This window comes from Tupaia chinensis, unplaced genomic scaffold, assembly GCF_000334495.1.
Source record: "Tupaia chinensis unplaced genomic scaffold, TupChi_1.0 Scaffold000370_1, whole genome shotgun sequence".
Classification (NCBI taxonomy): domain Eukaryota; kingdom Metazoa; phylum Chordata; class Mammalia; order Scandentia; family Tupaiidae; genus Tupaia; species Tupaia belangeri.
The window spans coordinates 4000752-4020560 of record NW_006159867.1 but is presented as its reverse complement, the minus strand read 5'-3'; the positions used below and the strand labels follow the sequence as shown (position 1 = coordinate 4020560).

The 19809-nt window shown below is 35.5% G+C and overlaps 1 pseudogene; it reads left to right on the top strand.

The window, feature by feature from the left end:
- The window catches only part of LOC106735392 (uncharacterized), a 66142-nt pseudogene extending 54301 nt beyond the window's left edge, over nt 1-11841 (top strand).
- Nucleotides 11842-19809: the final 7968 nt, after the last annotated feature.

The following is a 19809-nucleotide window of genomic DNA, read 5'->3' as shown; positions in this document are numbered from 1 at the left end:
AAACGTTTGTATCTCATTCTTCTTATTATGATGATGATTATTCCATTGTGTTTCTGGAATGTTGATGTTAAATATCATTTATTTTGTGTAAAATTGATGTACTATATGTCAGCATTCTGCAAAACTCCATGAAATACAGTTATGTTTCAATTGTAAAGACAAATGATAAGTGCCGTTTCAAGACCTGTACTCTAGTGCTCCAAAAGCCAACATGGACAGGTGTCCCAGTAACCAGTCAAGTTGGTGAGAGCCAAGGTCTCAGCATATTTTAGCCAAGTCTGATTCCACTGGATGAAAGGCCAGTGATTCCCTGATTGTATGTGTAACTTCCATCTTCACAGTTTAGAGGAAATGGCCCTCCTGCAGTCTGCATCAATCAGTAGTTCTATCAGTGTGCTGGGTTCCATGCAGATGTGATGAGACATAAGGAAATGTTTCTTTGGATTTTCCCCAATGAATGATGCTAGGTATAATAAACGAGCCTCATGGCCATATTTCCTCATTTGCATTCTCATGGAACTTAAATATTTTATTTGAAGAAGACTGTGCCTTGGCTAGATCGTGAAGGACCTGAATGTAAGCACATCTGTACAGTAACATAACATATGGCTTGTTAAAGATTACCCACAGTTTTAACTTATTTTCATTTCTATTATTTGTCTTGATTTATTTGGATTTACTAGATAATTTAGAAAAGCTAAGTAGTTCAAGGTGAGAACTGTTCTTCCATTTCCCAACCCTGCCTCAAGACATGGAGGGATGCCACAAAAATATAATCCTGAATGTCAGGAGTCTTTTCAGATGCTAATAGTGGATGACAAAATATAATCCTGAATGTCAGGAGTCTTTTCCGATTCTATTAGTGGATGACACATAGTTGAGGACAGTACTGGGCTTCAGCTCCTCCCAAGGATGAAGAGGCAAGAAAAGACAAAAACTATTTCTTCAGTATTCCTCCTATACTCTTCCATCCTCTGCAGTGAAATGCACAGGGCATGTTATTTAATTTGTGAGATTTTTAAATATTTTAAAAGAAGAATTATACTCATATATTTCAGTACCATCTAAACTTTTCAGTGAGGTGTTTTATTTAAATATAATAATAACAACAAATTTAGAAACTGAGTTTTTTGTTTTGCTTTTGCGAACTGGATTCTTAAATGCTTTTATTAGATAACAAAGGAAGCATTAAAGGAAACTCATATTCTTTAAACTTGCAACTGTGCCAGAAACTTTTCATAGTATTTTGTACCCGTATGTACCTTTAGAAAAAGATATCAATATCTCAAAATGTAAAAAAAAAAAAAAAAAATTGAGAAATATATACATAGGAGAAATGAGCTATTAAATACAGCCTGGAAAAGTACCAATATATATATTTTAATTGGAAATTAATAAGGGGTAACTATTCCAAATTTGGAAGTCTTTATTGATATTATTATCAGAGAATTTCAAACTCTGTAGCAGAGTAGAAACCTCACAATATCTTTACAGAAAGAAAATGTTAGCTCAAAATGAGATGTACGTGAGCAGAAGGACTCTGTAGATTTGTTTACCACATTCAGTAAGCTGAACTTTTTGAGTGCATTGCATTCTAATATGTAAATTAAAAATAAATAAATAAAAACATAAAGCCTGACCCTAAACTAAACATACATACAAACAAAAGAGATAAATAAATGTTTACCCAATACAGAATATCATAAAAAAATACTTATTCTGATATCTCCTTTGTAATGACATACAATGTGTTAAATAATCATTTTTTTAACTGTTTGAAAATGGTCAATTTCCTTATTGAACTTTGTGACTGTAGACTTTATAGAAAAGAAGCACAATGAGTAATCTGATGTAAGTGCTAAAAATACAAGATCATAAGACAAAATGTCAATGTATTTTATATAAATATCTGAAACTTTAATAAATGTCATTAAACCCATCATGCTTTCATTTGTATGAAAATGGTTTCTAAACCCATGCTATTTGTCACATACCCTGTAGATACTAGAAAAAAAAGACAGAATGTAATAAGAATTTATATAATGTACCCTAAAGATATAGCTAAATCTTTTTTTTTTTTTGGAGAAGTTTTTGCTATAGGGCACGTGTGCTCGCCAGACAGACAGAGAGAGACAGAGAGATAAAAGCGAGAAATCACCCCCTAGAGGGGATGGCCATGCCGCAAACCCTTCTTGTCCATTCTACTCTCAGGATCTTGGGCACGCATGCACACACGCCCAGCGTGAGTTTAGCCACCGGGTCCAGGACTCGAACCGTGGTTGACTACGTGGGAGTCCAGCGACATAGCCATTACGCTAACTGCTGGTCCCGGATATACCTAAATCTTAACCCTCGGAACATGTGAATGCTATATTACATGACAAAACAGAAAAAGAATTTGTAAATATGAGATTAAATTCAGGAGAATCTGGCATTATCTAAGTGGGTAGTAAATGTAATAACATATATCCTTAGAAAAGGAAGACAGAGGAAGATTTTAGTCAGACAGGATAAGATTATATGAAGAAGATGCAGAGAGATTTGAAGATTCTGGCCTTAAAGACTAGAGTGAGCAACTCAGGAATTTTGGTAGCTAACAATATCTGAGACAGTCGGGAGTGTATTTATATACCAGGGTTGTCAAAGGAAGTATGGTCTTGTGGACACTTTGGTTTCAACCAGTCATACTGATTCCAGACTCAGGACTCTAGAACTGTGAGGAATTTTTTTTTTTTAAGCTATCAAACTGGTGATAATTTGTTACAGCAGGCAAAGGGAGCTAATACAAATAGCCTTTCAAAGTTATAATAATGTACAGTAGTTAATATGAGTTAATTTTGGTTATTTCCTGAAATTTTATTAGCAATTTCCTTTGTAAATGATAATGAAATTGGAGTGTTCTCAAGGTTTGTGCAAATTTTTGCCAGGCTCTATTTAAAGTTTGGTTGTTTTGTTTTGTTTTGTTTTGTTTTTCTCTTTGGATTTTTTAACTATAGGGTGTATACACTCACCAGAGACAGACAAAAAGTGAGCTAGAGAGGGAAAGTGGGAAATCACCTCCCAGGGATGATGGCCACATTGTAATCCCTTCTCCTCCATTCTCCACTTGAGATCTTGAACTTGTTTGCACATGCGCCTGGCATGTTGCTCAGACTATTGGGTCCGGGGCTCGAATCCATGGAGTTGACCATGTGAAACCCATGCACCTTAACCACCATGCTGTTTGGCTGGCTCAATTAAAAGTATTTTTAATACCTGTCAAAGAGCTTGAATATGTTCTGGTAAGTTGGCTTTTTCTGTTGCTAACCACTGAATATAGCAAACTGGATAATTTAGTAAGAATAAAGGTTTATTTGTCTAACAATTTGGGAGGTCTGAGTTCAAGGGGTCACATTTGGCTGGGTCATCTGTTGGTAAGGACTTTGCAGAGTTCTGAGGTGGCATAGCGCACCATATAATGAGAACACAGGAGGATGCATTTCTGTGTCTCTGTTCTGGTCTTTTTCCTCTTCTAATAGTCACCAAATTTCATTCATGGTGACCCCACCCTGATAACCTTATCTAATCCTAATTAATTTCCACCTCTTACTTGCATAGTCAAAATAAGTTTTCACCCTCTTAATATCATCAGAGAACAAACTTTATTTTATTTATTTATTTATTTATTTTTAGAGGTTTTTGCTGTAAGGTGTGTGTGCTCGCCAGAAAGACAGAGAGAGACAGAAAGCGAGAAATCACCCCTCAGGGAGGATGGCCAGACCGCAATCCCTTCTCCATTCTTCTCTTGGGATCTGGGGCACACACGCACAGGTGCCCAGCATGAATTTAAGCCACTGGTCCAGGACTCGAACCACAGTGGACTACATGGGAGTCCAGCCACATGGCCATTATGCCAACTGCTAGTCCCATGAGAGCAACCAATTTTTAACATGTGTTTTGAGGGGAGCATTAAAAATTATAGCAAAAATTAAATGCTTTTGTTTACTTTAGCTACTTATTTATTTTGTATCAACTAGGCTAATTGGACCTTCTGAATTAACATTAACAAAACAATTATGCCACTAATAACTGATAGAGTACATTCTATGTTGAAATGTATTGAAAGACACAAAAAAATAAAAATAGTATAAGGCCATCATTCAGGAACCTAGGGAAAAAAAAGATAAATCATTCATACTGAGCAATTAAAGGAAATTAATTGAGAAACCATTTGTAACCGTGAGGGCAGGACTTAAGGAAAGTGACAGTATAGACATAATCTGGGAAGTTTCAAAGAACAGGTGAGCAGAAGGACCAGGAGCTCCTATTACACAGACAATATCATGATCAGAGAGTTAGCATAAGATCTGGTGTGATTTACTAGCCAGCTCTTGGAATCTTTCTGCTACGCTAGCTCCAGCAGAGGAAGCTGGACCTTTGCAGATATCTTAGAAAATTGAAAGGGAATAGGCAAGTTCTAGAACCACCTACTAAACTGCATCAGAGGAAGATTTCATTATCAGTTCGACCTTAATTTTCAGTTTCATAGTCCTCAGTATCAGTTTTCCAGACCTCAACTTCCTCTAGCTTTTCTAAGAGACATATAAGCCACTGGTGAACTTAACTCCTGCGTAGCAGGCCTATACAGAATGACTTCCACTTTACCAACCGAGGCTGCGTGATGATGTCTCTAGGAATGCTTCTTTCTCTTAACATGATGAATTCTAAGCTTCATGAAATATATAATACTTTTCATACATGCTCATTTCATTTTGTCTTTAATTCTCATTGTAATTAATTCATTGCACATCGTGCTCCATTAACACTAAACTATTTATAGCTCCCTGAGATTGATCTCATTTTAAATAATAATGTTAATGAACATATAAGACAAAATGTAAATTAAACAAAGTTAAAGTAAAAATTAGGGAGTAATCAGTATGTGGGAACTCAAGGCACAGATATATCTGATGCCTTTCTACGTACTTTTTTAGAGAATGGGTCATGTCAGAAGAGTATCAGTGTCAGTATGGATTACTTTGTCATAGTAACTTTGAGAGAAGCTTTTGTAAGGTTTATTTATTTAAGTTTATTTACTATTTGTTATTATTTTAATTTGACGTAGAACACACATGCTCACCAGAGAGAGAGACAGAGAGAGGGAGAAAGAGGGAAAATGAGAAAGCAAGCTGCTGCCAAGTACAGGACTTGAATTACACTCAGCCCTGTGGGAGCCTAGCACCATAACCACCACACTATCACCTTGAGGAAATCTTATAGTTCAAGACACGATGGCCTCAATGGTTTTACAAAGTCCAGCTAATCTTGATGACTTGTTTTCTATAGTATCTTTGGCAGAAAATAAAATTTCACTGTAAATGTATAATAATAATTGAAGTAGTACCTGAGAGCCTTCCCAGATAAATGGAAAATGTGTTCAAAAATCATGCAGTGTAGGGACCAGCAGTTAGTGTACTGGCGATGTTGCTGAACTCCCACATAGTCAACTGCAGTCCACATCCTGGGCCCGGTGGCTTAATACTCATGCCGGGCATGTGTGCATGCGTGCCCAAGATCCCGAGAGGAGAATGGAGAAGAGATTGCGGCATAGCCAACCCCCCTGTGGGGTGATTTCTCACTTTCTGTCTCTCTGTCTCTCTCTGGCGAGCGCACGCACCCTTTGGCAAAAACCTCTAAAAAAAAAAATCATGCAGTGTAGACACACTATACTACTTAATATTTTAACTTTTCTTCAGCATTGACTAACAGGATGTTAAAATTAGGTTCCTGTACTCACAGAAATAAAATGCCTTCTTTAGTATTTGAGTGGATAACATCGGTTGGGGGGGGGGATTTCATTCTCTCAGGTCCTGCACTAATGAATATCAGAAAGATAATTATTATTTTTGCAGGAAAAATGAAAATAATATTACCTACATTCTATTTTGAATCTCGGATGTGATAATTGTGCTGTGTATCTGTGATGTATTGGCTGAAGCAATTATGGGTAGATAAGAAATGTAATTTTAGAATTAATTGTTTGAAGCATAGGTGTTTTTGTGTATCTCTAGCTGGACTATATTTAGATTTTGGATAGTTACAAAGGGTATTGTTATATGAATATTAGTAAAATTATATTGAATCTTTATGTAGATCATATGCTTTAAAAGAGACCATCTGTTCCTTTACATTGTGTTATCGTAACATTTATACTTAGCTCTGAAAATAACTATATAAGATTGAACTCTTAGGACACCCATAAAAATTAATAGATTTTTCTTCAGTATCATACTGAACTCACCGCATTACTTGTGTGGATGTGTATTGTATTGCATTATACCTTTTCCATCTCATTACTTTTTTCTGGCACTGTAAGAATAGGGAATTCTAAACACAGGAAGCTTGTATGGTTTAAAATTGTGATAGCTGACTTTGATAAAAAAGATGACTATTAAAAAATAAGTGAATTTCTTTGAAACTGTAACTGTAAAGAATTTAAAGTTACTTAAATCATACTATAAAAATAGCCTTTAGGTCCAGGAGGTAGTGTGGTGGTTAAGGCACTGGACTTCCACATGACTGATCATGGTTTGAGTCCTGGACCTGGTGGCTAGAGAATCTCACTGGGTACAAGTGTGTGCATGCCCAAAATCCCAGAGGAGAATGGAAGAGCAGGCATTATGACTTGACAATCTTCCCTGGGTGGGGGAGGTGATTTCTCACTTCCTCTTTTTCTCTCTCAGGTGTGAGCACATACCCTATGGCAAAAACCTTAAGTGAATTAATACATATATACATGCATACATATATACACACATACAAATTTAAAAAGACCTTCTTTGATATATTTATAAATCAATAGACACTAGTTACATAATTTTCCAAATTTAATTGATATTTTAATAATTCTAAAGAAAATCTGTCTGCATTTTCAAATCTAACTTATGTAAATATATATTTTACTGTATATTTAACATTTTATCATTTTTACTTAAACACAAGGGGAAAAAAACCTGACCACTTGAAGATATTAATAAAGGAAAATGAAAGTTCCTCCAAAAGTGCACTAACATTCCCCTTTCTCCACAGTCATGACCACATTTGTAATTCTTTGTGTTTTTTAATACTGTTCTTACTGGAGTGAAGTGATAACCTCATTGTTTTTATTTGTTTTCCATTATCAACAGTGATATTGAACATTATTCCTGTTCTTGTTGAACATTTGTACGTTTTCTTTTGAGAACTGTGTATTTACAGCAGTAGTCCATATATATATTTTTAAGTTTATATATTAAATTTTTCCATGAGAGAGGGACATAGAAATAGAAAGAGACAGAGATATGGAGATGGGCATTCCCAATAGACTCTTCACACTGTAATGCCCCCACAAACTTAGCCAGCCTTTATCAAGAGCATGCATATGTACCTGTCATGTACGGGGAGTTCCTGAGATACAAAAACAATACCTGCAAAACCAGTACCTTTCCCATGGCATTCCAGTTGCATTGCCACTGCACTATGGTCTGGTCCCACTTATCTATTTCTTAGTTGAATCATTTTTATTTTTTTATTATTTTTCTTAGATGGTGAACTGTTTGAGTTCCCTTTATGTTCTTGTTATTGATTGCATGTCTGATGTATAATTGACAAATATTTCTCACATTCTGTAGGTTGTCTTTTCACTCTGTTTATTTTTCCCTTTGCTATGCTGAAGTGTTTACTTTTGATGGAATCCCATTTGTCTATTTCTTTGTGTTTTGTTTTGTTTTGTTTTTCTGTTGCTGCCCATACTTTAAGGTGTTCTTTTAAAAATATATTTGCTATGGGGCCAGCAGGTGGCAAGATGATTAAGGTGTTTTACTTCTACTTGGCCAGCCATGGTTCAAGTCCTGGACCTGACAACATTTTTCTCATTTGTCCTCTCTTTCTCTCTCTCTCTTGAGCTCATGTGCCCTATAGAAACATTTTAAAATAAAATAAAATACTCATTTCTTTAAAAAAGAAAAATATTTGCCTGTATCAATGTCCTGTTTTTCTTTAATAATTTTATAACTTTGGTGGGAGTATAGATTAGCAGTCATTATGGAAAACAGTATGAATGTTTCTTAAAAATTAAAAACACAACTGTCTTATAATATAATATGGATTGGAAAGGAAATAAGGAAAATAAATTAGTATACTGAGGAGACATATGCACTTCTATGTTTATTACAGCATTATGTACAATAGCTAAATTATGAAGTGAACCAAAGTGCATAATGAATGATGAATGGATAAAGAAAATGTAGTACATATACACAGTGGAATGTTAGCCATTAATAAAGGATGGAATCTTATTATTCGAATCAACAAGGATGAACCTGAAAGAAAGAATGCTAAGTGAAATAAACCAGAAACTGAAAGACAAATACCATATGTCATCCCTCGTTAGTAGAAGCTAAAAGTCTCGAATGTATAAAACGATGCTGTAATAGTACAGACCAAAAGTTAGAAAGGGGAGAGGGGTAGGGGTTAGGAAGAACTTAGTTAGCAGTGCCACAAATGCCAATAAGTGGAATGAGCTCCATTATACTATAGCAGGTAAAAGTATTGGGTGACAATTTGATGAATACTTCAAAATAGAGGAGTGGACTTTGAATGTGCATGACACAAGTAGTGGCAAATATTTGAGATAGTGAATATGTTTATTGTACTGATTTGATCATTACACATTGAATACATTGGTATATAATTTCTCCCTCTCCGTCTGCCTCTCTGTCACTTCTGGTGAATGCATGCACCCTTTTGCAAACAAGCAAACAAAAAGTATTAGATATTTTGTTTCCAACAATGTTAAAGTGTCATTTGTCATTTGACACAGTCTATCTACCTATGCTTCTTTTCTTTTACTGTTACACTCTCTACAACAGATTTTCTAAGCTTACTATTATTGACATTTGGAACTAAGTAATTGATACGTATTTTATTGTAGGGGTCTCTCTTATGCATTGTATAATGTCCAATATGTAGATAGCAGCTGCAATACCCAACCAAATTATAATGTTAAAAATTTCTGCTGACAGAGTTATTAACATCTTTATTTATAAGTATCTATTTGTTTAATTTCTTCCAACAATATTTTAAGCTTTCTCCTCTTATATTTGACAACCTGTTGTTAGATGCATACACAGGAAGGATTGTTAGAACTGACCCCACTCATGAGATGATGCTCCTCTTTATTCCTGTTATTGCCTTGCTTTAACTTTGTCTGACATTAATGTATCAATAGCTCATCCAGCTCTTCTTGACTTAGTGTTAGCATGCTATATCTTTTTACTTTTCACCCCTTACTTCAAATCTAAAATATATGATTATATATTTTTATATATAAAATGTGTGTCTCATAGACAGTATTCTCTATAATTAATTTGTTTACTGTTAGAGAGAGATACAGCACCCCCAAGCATGTCTTGATCCTCTGATCCATGTGAGCCAACATCATACAGATTATAGGCACATGTGTGTCTGGCATATTCCCAGATATTTCCAAATTTTAATTAGGAATCGTTCAAGGCAGTGTTACCTTTGACACTCTCATATTACTGCTACTCTATGGTCTCTCATTTAAACCTTATTCTTAGTTACTATGAAGTGGTTTATAATTTTATGATTAAATCTCAGTATGTTTACTTGGTCTAAGATTCTGAGATGTGGCTTTATGTGTATTTATGAGCCCTTCTTTTTCTTCCCTTACGCAAGGCAGAAATACTAGATGGTGCTGAGTTATCTCATTGTCTTAAGTTCGACAAGGCTGTTTCAGAGTGGATACTTTTATTCTCTCCATGCCTAGAACACAAAATAACTTTTCTTTGATCTCCCCCCTTAAGATATCGATAGAGTTCTTGGAGGTAAAACCTCTGGAAGTGTGGGTTTCTCGTGAATTTGGTTTCTAGGGTTTTATTTACACTCTTGATCTAGTTTACACTCAGCATCAATCAATTAATCAGAATTACCATTTAAGTGTTCCCACTAATTTCTGGTCAAAGAAGCTTCTGCTCTGAGTAAGTGAATCTTAGTTATCATTCTATTTGTCTGTCTCTCTTTCAGGGTGGCTGTTTGCCCTGGAACTGTATTTCTCTTATGATTCTGAGGGAAGGTATTGATTTCCACTTTGTTAACTTTTTTTTTTTTTTTCTTACTGTATAACAGAAGTGATAACTTTCAGGTGCTTTTACCTGTAGGAGCTGAAACTGGAATTGTATGTGGATGTTTTATTGAAAAAACTTATCTGTAAAAATACTGTTTTTTCAACTGGGACATAAATTTATTTTCTAGATAGGATACAAAATATTATTTTTTCCAAATGACAGTACTAAATAATGTATATAACATTTTTTAAAAGTTTAGTAATATTTCAGTATACTAAATTAAGAGTCAGATGAGCATAGGTTTAAACACTACCAATACCGTAAATTAATATATGTAGGCTTTGATGTTATTATTTCTCTGTGTTTCAATTTCCTTTGTTCTAAACTCAGAAAACACTAGTACATATTTAATAAGATGCTTGTTCTTCAGACAACAATTGAGCAGTTTCCCACTGCATCTGGTTTGAGTTTTTTTGTTTGTTTGTTTGCTTGTTTTCAGGAAAAGTAATTAAAACTCTTGACAGATTAAACAGCCCAAGATCATCACACCTAATAAGAATTGCAGTGGCAAGTCATCTCTCATCCTTCACAGCACTTTGCATCCTACTTTTGTATGTTAGTGTATTTATACTCTTAATCTTCTGGGAAAGGTATTTGTCAAATGCCTCAACCACCTCTTACTTTTTAGTCAGCTAAAAAACAAGTCCTACTTGAGGATTATAGCATTTAGAATCCTGAATAAACACCAAAAAACGAAATGATAAAACCTAGAGTTGCAAGATGAAACTTGATCAGTTGGAAGCAAAACAAGTGAAGAAGCAAATGTAAACTTTCCTTTCTTCTGAAGGGTATTCTGAGGATCTGTCCTTTCTTGCACCCTTTTTAGAGATATACCATATACTACACGCAAAGTGCTCTTGAACAACACATTGTTCTCCTTTCCTGAGAAGGAGAACTATGTCATATTTTTTGTCTCAGTTCATGCATGCTTAACATACGCACACGCACACATGCCCATGGTCCTGGCTGGCTACGTCAGTTAGAAATACATGTACCAAGCTGTGGTGATTGTCTTTACAAGAAAACGCTCCACATAGAGAACTGAAGGAAGCCAATTTGTATCTAAAGTCTAAGGAATCTGGGCCAGGAGATGGCATGGTGGTTGGGGTGCTCACTCCCATATGGCCAACCACAGTTTGAGTCATGGGCCTGGCTGCTTGCTTTCTCACTTTTCCTCTCTTTTTCTCTCCATCTCCTCAGGTGATCACATGTGTCCTGTAGCATATTGAACATTTTTTATTTTTATTTATTAAAGCTTAAACTGCCTTTATTGAAATTAAAAAATAGAGAGAGAGCGGGTTGTCTGACTTCTGAGCGGTTACTCTATATTCCCAAGCAACAAAAGAGAGAATTAAAAATAGGTAATGTTGAGAAAGGCAAGAAGATTTTTGTTCAGAAGTGTGCCCAATGCCACACCGTGGAAAAGGGAAGCAAGCACAAGACTGGCCCAAATATCCATGGTCTATTTGGGCGGAAGACAGGTCAGGCCCCTGGATTCTCTTATTCAGATGCCAACAAGAACAAAGGCATTACCTGGGGAGAAGGTACACTGATGGAGTATTTGGAGAATCCCAAGAAGTACATGCCTGGAACAAAAATGATCTTCACTGGCATTAAAAAGAAGTCAGAAAGAGTAGAGTTGATAGCTTATCTTTAAAAAGCTACTAATGAGTAATAGGTGGCCACTGCCTTACTTATGACAAAACAGAAATGTCTCACCTTTTTTATGTGTACCATATTTTAATTGATCGCCTACACCAGAACTCAGATTGTGAATGGCTGACAGGTTATTTTTGTAGGACAATCCTGATTTAAATAAGACTGGCTTGTGGTTAAATTATATATATATATAAAATACCTATTTAATGACCACAGTAAGCTATATAGCCTCAGCAGGTGCTACTTTATAGTATATTCATTCTAGTCACAGTTTCAAGGCTAAAGTCAAACATTTGTTCACAGATATTTCTATATCAGCTGAACTTGCTATTGAAAGTAGTTAGATCAATTAAGATTTTTTTTTAACCAATAAAACCATGGAGGATAAAAAGAAATGGAAAGCAACTACAGATACCAGAGATAGTATGGGAGGAGGGTGGGAAATGGCAGAGAATGAGAGGGGGAGGGGGCAAATACATATAGATACACACACACACACACACACACACACACACACACACAGAAACAAGAAATGGAAAAAAGATTTGCTGATGAAAACATCTGTGACTAAACCACTATAAAGTGTATTCTGGATGGGAAACTGCAATTTGTATGCTGTGATGATGTTCAGTGAATGAATATAAAATAATTTAAAATAATACTAATAACAAATAAAATAATCCTTAAAAAAATCTAAAGAATAAAGTCATTTTATCTGAGAAGATAATAGTAAAAAATAGTATTTAATTCCTGAATTGGGAAAAAACATTCATATTTGCTACATTTTTTACATTTTTGAGCTATTTTAGAATTATTTTTTGTTTTTGTTATTCTAAAAGTAGATCCTTAAAAATGTGTGATAGTGGGACCAGCAGTTAGTGTAATGGCTATGTCGCTGGACTCCCACGTAGTCAACCACGGTTCGAGTCCCAGACTCAGTGGCTTAACCTCTCACCGGGCGCATGTGCATGTGTGCCCAAGATCCTGAGAGGAAAATGGAGGAGAAGGGATTGCGGCGTGGTCATCCCCCCTGGGGGGTGATTTCTCGCTTTCTGTCTCTCTGTCTCTGTCTGGCGAATGCATGCGCCCTATAGCAAAAACCTCTCAAAAAAAAAAAAAGGGGGGGAAAAATGTGTGATAGTTGAGTAATTAAAACTCAGTTTTTGGCACTAGTCTAGATTTTGTTTCTATTGTGGGGCCTTCCATAGGTTATTAACCATTTGTATCTTGTTGTTTTTTTTTTTTTAATCTGTAAGGTGAGGACCTACTGAAAGGTTGTCTTTGATTATTCATAAACTCAGATATACTATGGTTATATAAACAGCATATTTATATTCATTTTTAACAAGTTGATATGGAGATTGTTACAAATGTGTGCTACCAGACCAGCCTCACCGTTTCAGACTGTAAGGGCACTGCTGCATGAGGCTACAGACCATAAAGGGTGGCCATGGGTTTATGTCCTGGATCTGCCTAATACTCTAGGTATGCCTGAACAGCTAGAAAACTAATTTAAAAAAAATTAAACTTTAAAAAGAATGTGATCTATCATCAAGGTTAAGGAGTTACTATATAATATGTGTCTATATTGATTTTACCAGTTTCATGCATTGTTAGAAAGTTTGTGTTTAATTGTTGAAAATTTAAATAGGCAAAACAGAAGAAAACTTGCATTCGTGATATAGAAACTCAGAAGTATACAGATTTATTTACCCTGTGAATAATAAATAATTTCTTGTTACGTGTTACAAATATGAAATAAATGTGGGAGGCTCAACCAGTTTTCAGAGAGTGAGTGAAACCAGAACTTTCAGATTTCTTGGATGGCTGGATTGCTGACCACTCTTAAATTGTTTCAATATCGTTTACAGAATGGTTGACTCCTTTCTCAGAGTCTCAGATACTCAGAACAAATTCTATAATTATGGCAATGTTTTATTCTTTATTTTAAAAAATGAAAATGTATTTACTCTATAATATTGTTTTCAATATTTTGGAAATTCTGTATGTTGAAAAAATTCAAATCAATGCTTACAAATGGAAAATATATTAATAGTACTTACGATACCAGGGAATGATCAAGGAATTAAGTCTCCATTGAAATCATGAAGTGTAACAGTCATGAAAGTTATTTTGCTTAGAAATTAACTAATGACGAGGTTTTCATAGGGCTATGCATTAGTATGTAAATATGTATAGATCTTGCTCAAGTAGTTTCTTAATTATACTCTCTTACTATATATTAGTTCCCTTTAAACAAACTATTTACTTGTGCAAGTTTTGGTTCACAATATCTAAAATTGCTTTTCTATGATCCCTATTACATATTATGTAGGATGTAGTTTTTCTACCTATTCAGGAACCAACTAAATTTGAAAGATGAGGCTCAATCTTCAATTATTATTTAAATAACTACAAGTATTTGATACTTAGTTTTCGTACTTCCTGATCTAGATTTTTGTCCTCATTTTATCCATTGTATATCACTCCATTTATAACCTATTTCCACTGTCATAGATGTTGATTGCAGATAGCCTGCCATGAGCAGCTTTCTTTACTACTAGGTTTGCTCTGCAGAAGGAGGGTTAATGGTATCTCAGAGACTCCCTGGAGTAATTTGGGTCACTTATATTTTATAGACCAGTGATCTCTTTACCTGTAGTAATCTTAAATTATAATTGTGAATACACACACACGCACGCACACACACACACACACACTCACACAGCTTGCCCTTTGTTTAGGGTTAATCTAAAGAGAATGCAATGCCTAAATGAAAAATGAAAAATAAATATAAGACAAATAATAGGATGAAGAGACATCTAGACATTATGATGACTATTTCTATGCTATATTTTCTTAGATTTTTTCCCCAATAGTCTCATTTATAGAATGGCTTTTATTCTTCCCAAGGGAAAATGTACTTCTATGGCAATTTCTCAGTTTCAAAAAAAATATGTTTTAATCTATAACCCACACTCTCTAGCATAACCATTATGACCAAAGCAACTATTAACTATGATTGTATACAACACACATATTAATTTACCTACTTCTTTCATGAGAAAGACATGGGAGAAAGAAGCAGTGACCCCCTAACAGGTGTCCTCCTGCCATGATCCCCATAATCCTTGATACTGTTTTCATTTTGTTTTTGTTAAAGAATTATTTATTTAATTGTTATTACTGATTTTCCTTCTTTTTTAATTTTTTAAGAGGTTTTTGCTATAGGGGGCGTGTGCTCGCCAGACAGAGACAGAGAGACAGAAAGTGAGAAATCATGCTCCGGGGGGATGGCCATGCCACAGTTCCTTCTCCTTCATTCTCCTCTCGGGATCTTGGGCACGCACGCACACACACCCAGCTTGAGTTTTAAGCCACCGGGTCCGGGACATGAACCGTGGTCAACTATGTGGGAGTCCAGCGACATAGCCATTACGCTAACTGCTGGTACCCCCCCCTTCTTTTTTTTATATTGAAGAGAGACAGAGAGAGAGGAAAAAGGGAAAGTGAGAAAGCAAGCTACCAGGTTTGGGACTTGAACCACAACCAGCCATGTAGGAGTCCAGTGCCTTAACCGTCATGCCTCCTGCCAGCCCTAATACCATCTTATGTTGTCATTTTTATTAATATTTTAGAAATGGGAAGTTTCAAAGTTATAATTAACTTGAATTGTAACTTGGAAAGTTATAAATTCTTTGATTTCCATTTGCATATATTTTCTTTATTAGTAAGAAAAATCTTTTGTCCTCATTGTTTAATTGGTTTGGCTATATTTCTATCAATGAAGCACTCAAATATTATTTTTTTAATTTTATCTCTTGATGATTACTTTTAGTAAAACAAAGCAATACTACACTCTTTTCCAAACTATATTGTGAAAAATTTTCTAACCTTAGTGAAAATTGCATCATGCTATATTTATACAGAGAATATGTTTCATTTATAAAATTATAGAAAAAAATCAGCATTAGATTATTTCTTATAATTATCAAGTCACTAAAATAACTAGTCTTATTATACATATTAGATATGGTGGATTTAATAATTAATAACCCCTCTTCTAAAGGGACCTAAAAACAACTATGAGATTTTACCAGATAATTTCTTTGAATTATCATTAGAAAATCCAATTAGGATAAAGACTACAAAAGAAATGATTTAGCAGCAGCACAAATTTTACATGAAATAGTATATCACTAATTGAATGTGAATTGGACTATATATTCCAATTACTGTGTTTCATACTATAGAGGAATATTGGTATGTTATGAAGTATTACATTAAAACTTCATTAAATCAGATTTAAAATATATTTAAATATATATTCTTTTGTCATAGTCTTACCAATAATCACAAAATTTTTATATCATTAGTCTTATTCAGATTTCCAAAGCAGAATTTTTTTATTTCTTTCTTAGGTTTTTGCTATAGGGTGTGTATATTCCCTGGAAAGACAGAGTGAGACAGTCAAGAGAAATGAGAAATCCTCCCCAAGGAGGTACGACCACACCAAATCCCTTCTCTTCCACTCTCGGGATTTGGGGTACGCATGGATGCACATGTGCCCAGTGTAAATTTCAAGCTGCTAGGTTCAAAACTCAAACCATATTTGCTATGTGGGAGTCCAGCACCTTAAGCAGCATGGCACTTGCTCACTCCACCCAAAGCAGAACATTTTAATAAACTTAAATTTTTTTCTTTGACACAAGTCTTATTTTTTTTTTCAAAATGGAAACATATTTACTGTTTTAATTATAGTTAAAAACTAAGGAGGGGGGCAGTAGGTGGTATAGTTGGTAGAAAGTTGGACTGCAGTACTAGAGGCCATATGGCCAACCACTGGTTCAGATCCCCAGGTCAACTTGGAAACATGCCAGGCGTATGTGTGCATGCCAGGATCCTGGCAAGCTGGAGGTCTGGGGAAAGGAAATCACTGTAAGAGGAAACTCCGTTGACAGTACTTCACTCTGTTTCTTTCTCTCTCATGTATGTGCACATGCTCTGCATCTTGAATAAGTTAAAAATAAAGATAAGATGGACAGATGGTAATGTAACTGGACCCACATGAAAAGGTACTTAGGTCTTGCCCTGGGTCCTTCCTGTATGTGCATGTTCACAATTCAAGCTGTTTTACCCTGGAGGTGTATCACAGCAAAAAGGCCCTGTTGGGGATGCCCCCTCCTTTCTCTCTCTCTCTCTGTTTCTTGGTGGAAGAAATAAACTTATTAAAATCTTGGAAAATATATGGAGAGCATGTAAAAAGTTTCGTTCAATTACAAAATGTATAAAATATCCAGAATCACTCATAATACACAAAAACCTGAAATAATTACTAATTTTTTAAGAGGTTTTCACTAAAGGGCGTGTGCACTCACCAGACAGACAGAGAGAGACATAGAGACAGAAAGCGAGAAATCACCCCCCAGGGGGGATGGTCACACTGCAATCCCTTCTCCTCCATTCTCCTCTGGGGATCTTGGGCACGCACGCACACGCGCCCGGCGTGAGTTCTAAGCCACTGGGTTCGGGATGTGATCCGCGGTCGACTACGTGTGAGTCCAGCGACATAGCCATTACGCCAACTGCTAGTTCCTAAATAATTACTAATTTTTGTATTGGTGTGCATAATTGCAATTTTTACTTTTATTTTAGTTCAATTTGCCAGAGGGTTCATGCACTTGCCAGAGAGAAAGGGAAAATGAGAAGAAACACTCCCATGAGAATGGCCACACCACCATTCCTTCTCCTTCCTTTTCCTCTGTGGATTTTGAACACAAACATACACATACCTGGTGTTTTTCAAGCTGCTATGTCCAGTACTTGAACCACACAGTTGGCCATGTGGCATATAGCCGCTTTAACCACCACTCCACTAGCTGGGCCTAAAATTGTTTTTTAATGTGTGTTTGTGTGCACATGTGTGTCTGTGGGTACTATGATTATTTACAAAACAATATTAATGTATCAATTATGCAAGCTGAATTATATACATACAACATTTTAATGACTATTAATAGAGATTTATTTTATTCTTGCTTATACGTATTGTTTCATATATATAACCCATTCATAACCTACATGCATATTTACTTACACATTTTTGTAGCTAAGCAATAGTAAAGTAAGTGTCTAAAATGTATTTTTTTTTTTTTGGAGAGATTTTCACTGTAGGACGCCTGCGCTCGCCAGACAGACAGAGAGAGACATAGAGACAGAAAGCGAGAAATCACTCCCCAGGGGGGATGGTCACGCCGCAATCCCTTCTCCTCCATTCTCCTCTCGGGATCTTGGGCACGCACGCACACGCGCCCGGCGTGAGTTTTAAGCCACCGGGTCCGGGACACAAACCGCGGTCGACTACGTGGGAATCCAGCGACATAGCCATTACGCTAACTGCTGGTTCCCAAAATCGTGCGCTCGTCGAGAGAGACAGAGAGAGAGAGTGAGATGGCCTCGATGCCGCAATCCTCCAGCCTCCATAGGTTTTTGCCATAGGGCGGGCGCCACCACGCCCTAAAATGTATTTCACACATATTTATAGTGCCTATATCATACAGCTAGTGAATTGTTTGTACAGTAAAAAAATAATTCAAGTGAAATTACTATGTGTATTAGTTTTCTACCGTTAATGTCACTAAGTGCCACTAAATGAGTGGCTTAAAATAACATAAATTTATTCTCTATCTGGAGATGATAAGTTAGAAATCAAGACACTGGCTGGGTCATGCTAACTTTGAAAACTCTAGAAAAGGGTCTTTTTTTTTTCCTTCTTCCAGTTTCTGGTAGTTCTAGACTCTCCTTGGATTGTTTTTTGGTTTGAGTATCACATTCCTAGGATGTAAACAACTGGAAGAAACCACTGGAGTTGCCATAACCCCACACTGAAAAATAGTGTGCAGTGTTATCACTAGCCCAAGATTCTGACTTCCAAGGCCAGCAAGACATTCAAAATCATGAAGATGACCAAGATGAGGTCTTCTCTGAAAGTAGAAACCATCTCTAGGTCCTACTGCTTCTTTATAACTTGAGAACTCCTGAAACCTGAGTTCTCCTTCAGTTTTGCCTTTCTCAAAGGACACTACCAGTTCCTTTAAAGTATAAGATAGTCTGGAACATGGAAGATGCAGAGGTTTAAAACACACACAAACACACACACACATGTTAAAATTTTAAAATTGAATGACTACTCGTAGGAGATATGTTTTCAAATGAAGTTATGAGTATGTGAACTGCACTTTAATCATACTGTTTTAGAAAACATGACTAAGATACATGTTTTTTAGGCAATGTTATATAGACCCTGTGACATAGATGGTTATTCACATATTTGTACACATGTGTTTTTGTTTGTACCTTTCTTCTTTCTATGTTACCTATGTTTACGTATCAATTCAAAATATTTCAACATTTTATTCCATATAATAGAAAATTCTACAGAAAGAGAATATAATCACACATTGTAAGGACTTATTTATACATAGGTTCTAACAGAATGTAGATGAGATTTAAGGTAAGCTAATAATTCACACGCCTCCCCTTTGCTGATGGTTGATGAGGCTAGTTATGAGAAAAAGGGTAAGAGGATAGAAGAAAGGAGAGGGTAAAAAAGCAACATCACATGTTTTAAATATTTTGATGACACTGCTAATACTCTATTTTTAATACTGCAAACTTTTTTTCTTTTTTCTTTTTCTTTTATTATCATCATAATCTTCTTTATATTACATTGGATTACATATAACTCTACAGTGTATTACATTGCCCCTTCAAAAGGGAACGCCATGCAAGTCAGTCAGTACAAAGACATTAATCTCCCTGCTTCAACATTCAATATCTTTTCTACGTTTTCCCCAATCATTATTATTATTATTATAATTATTTTTTAAAACAGTCAATCGCTATTTCTCATTTTGCTTGTAAAAATACTTTGCCCATCATGAAATACTTCTCAGACCAATCCAGTTGAGAATACTATACATGT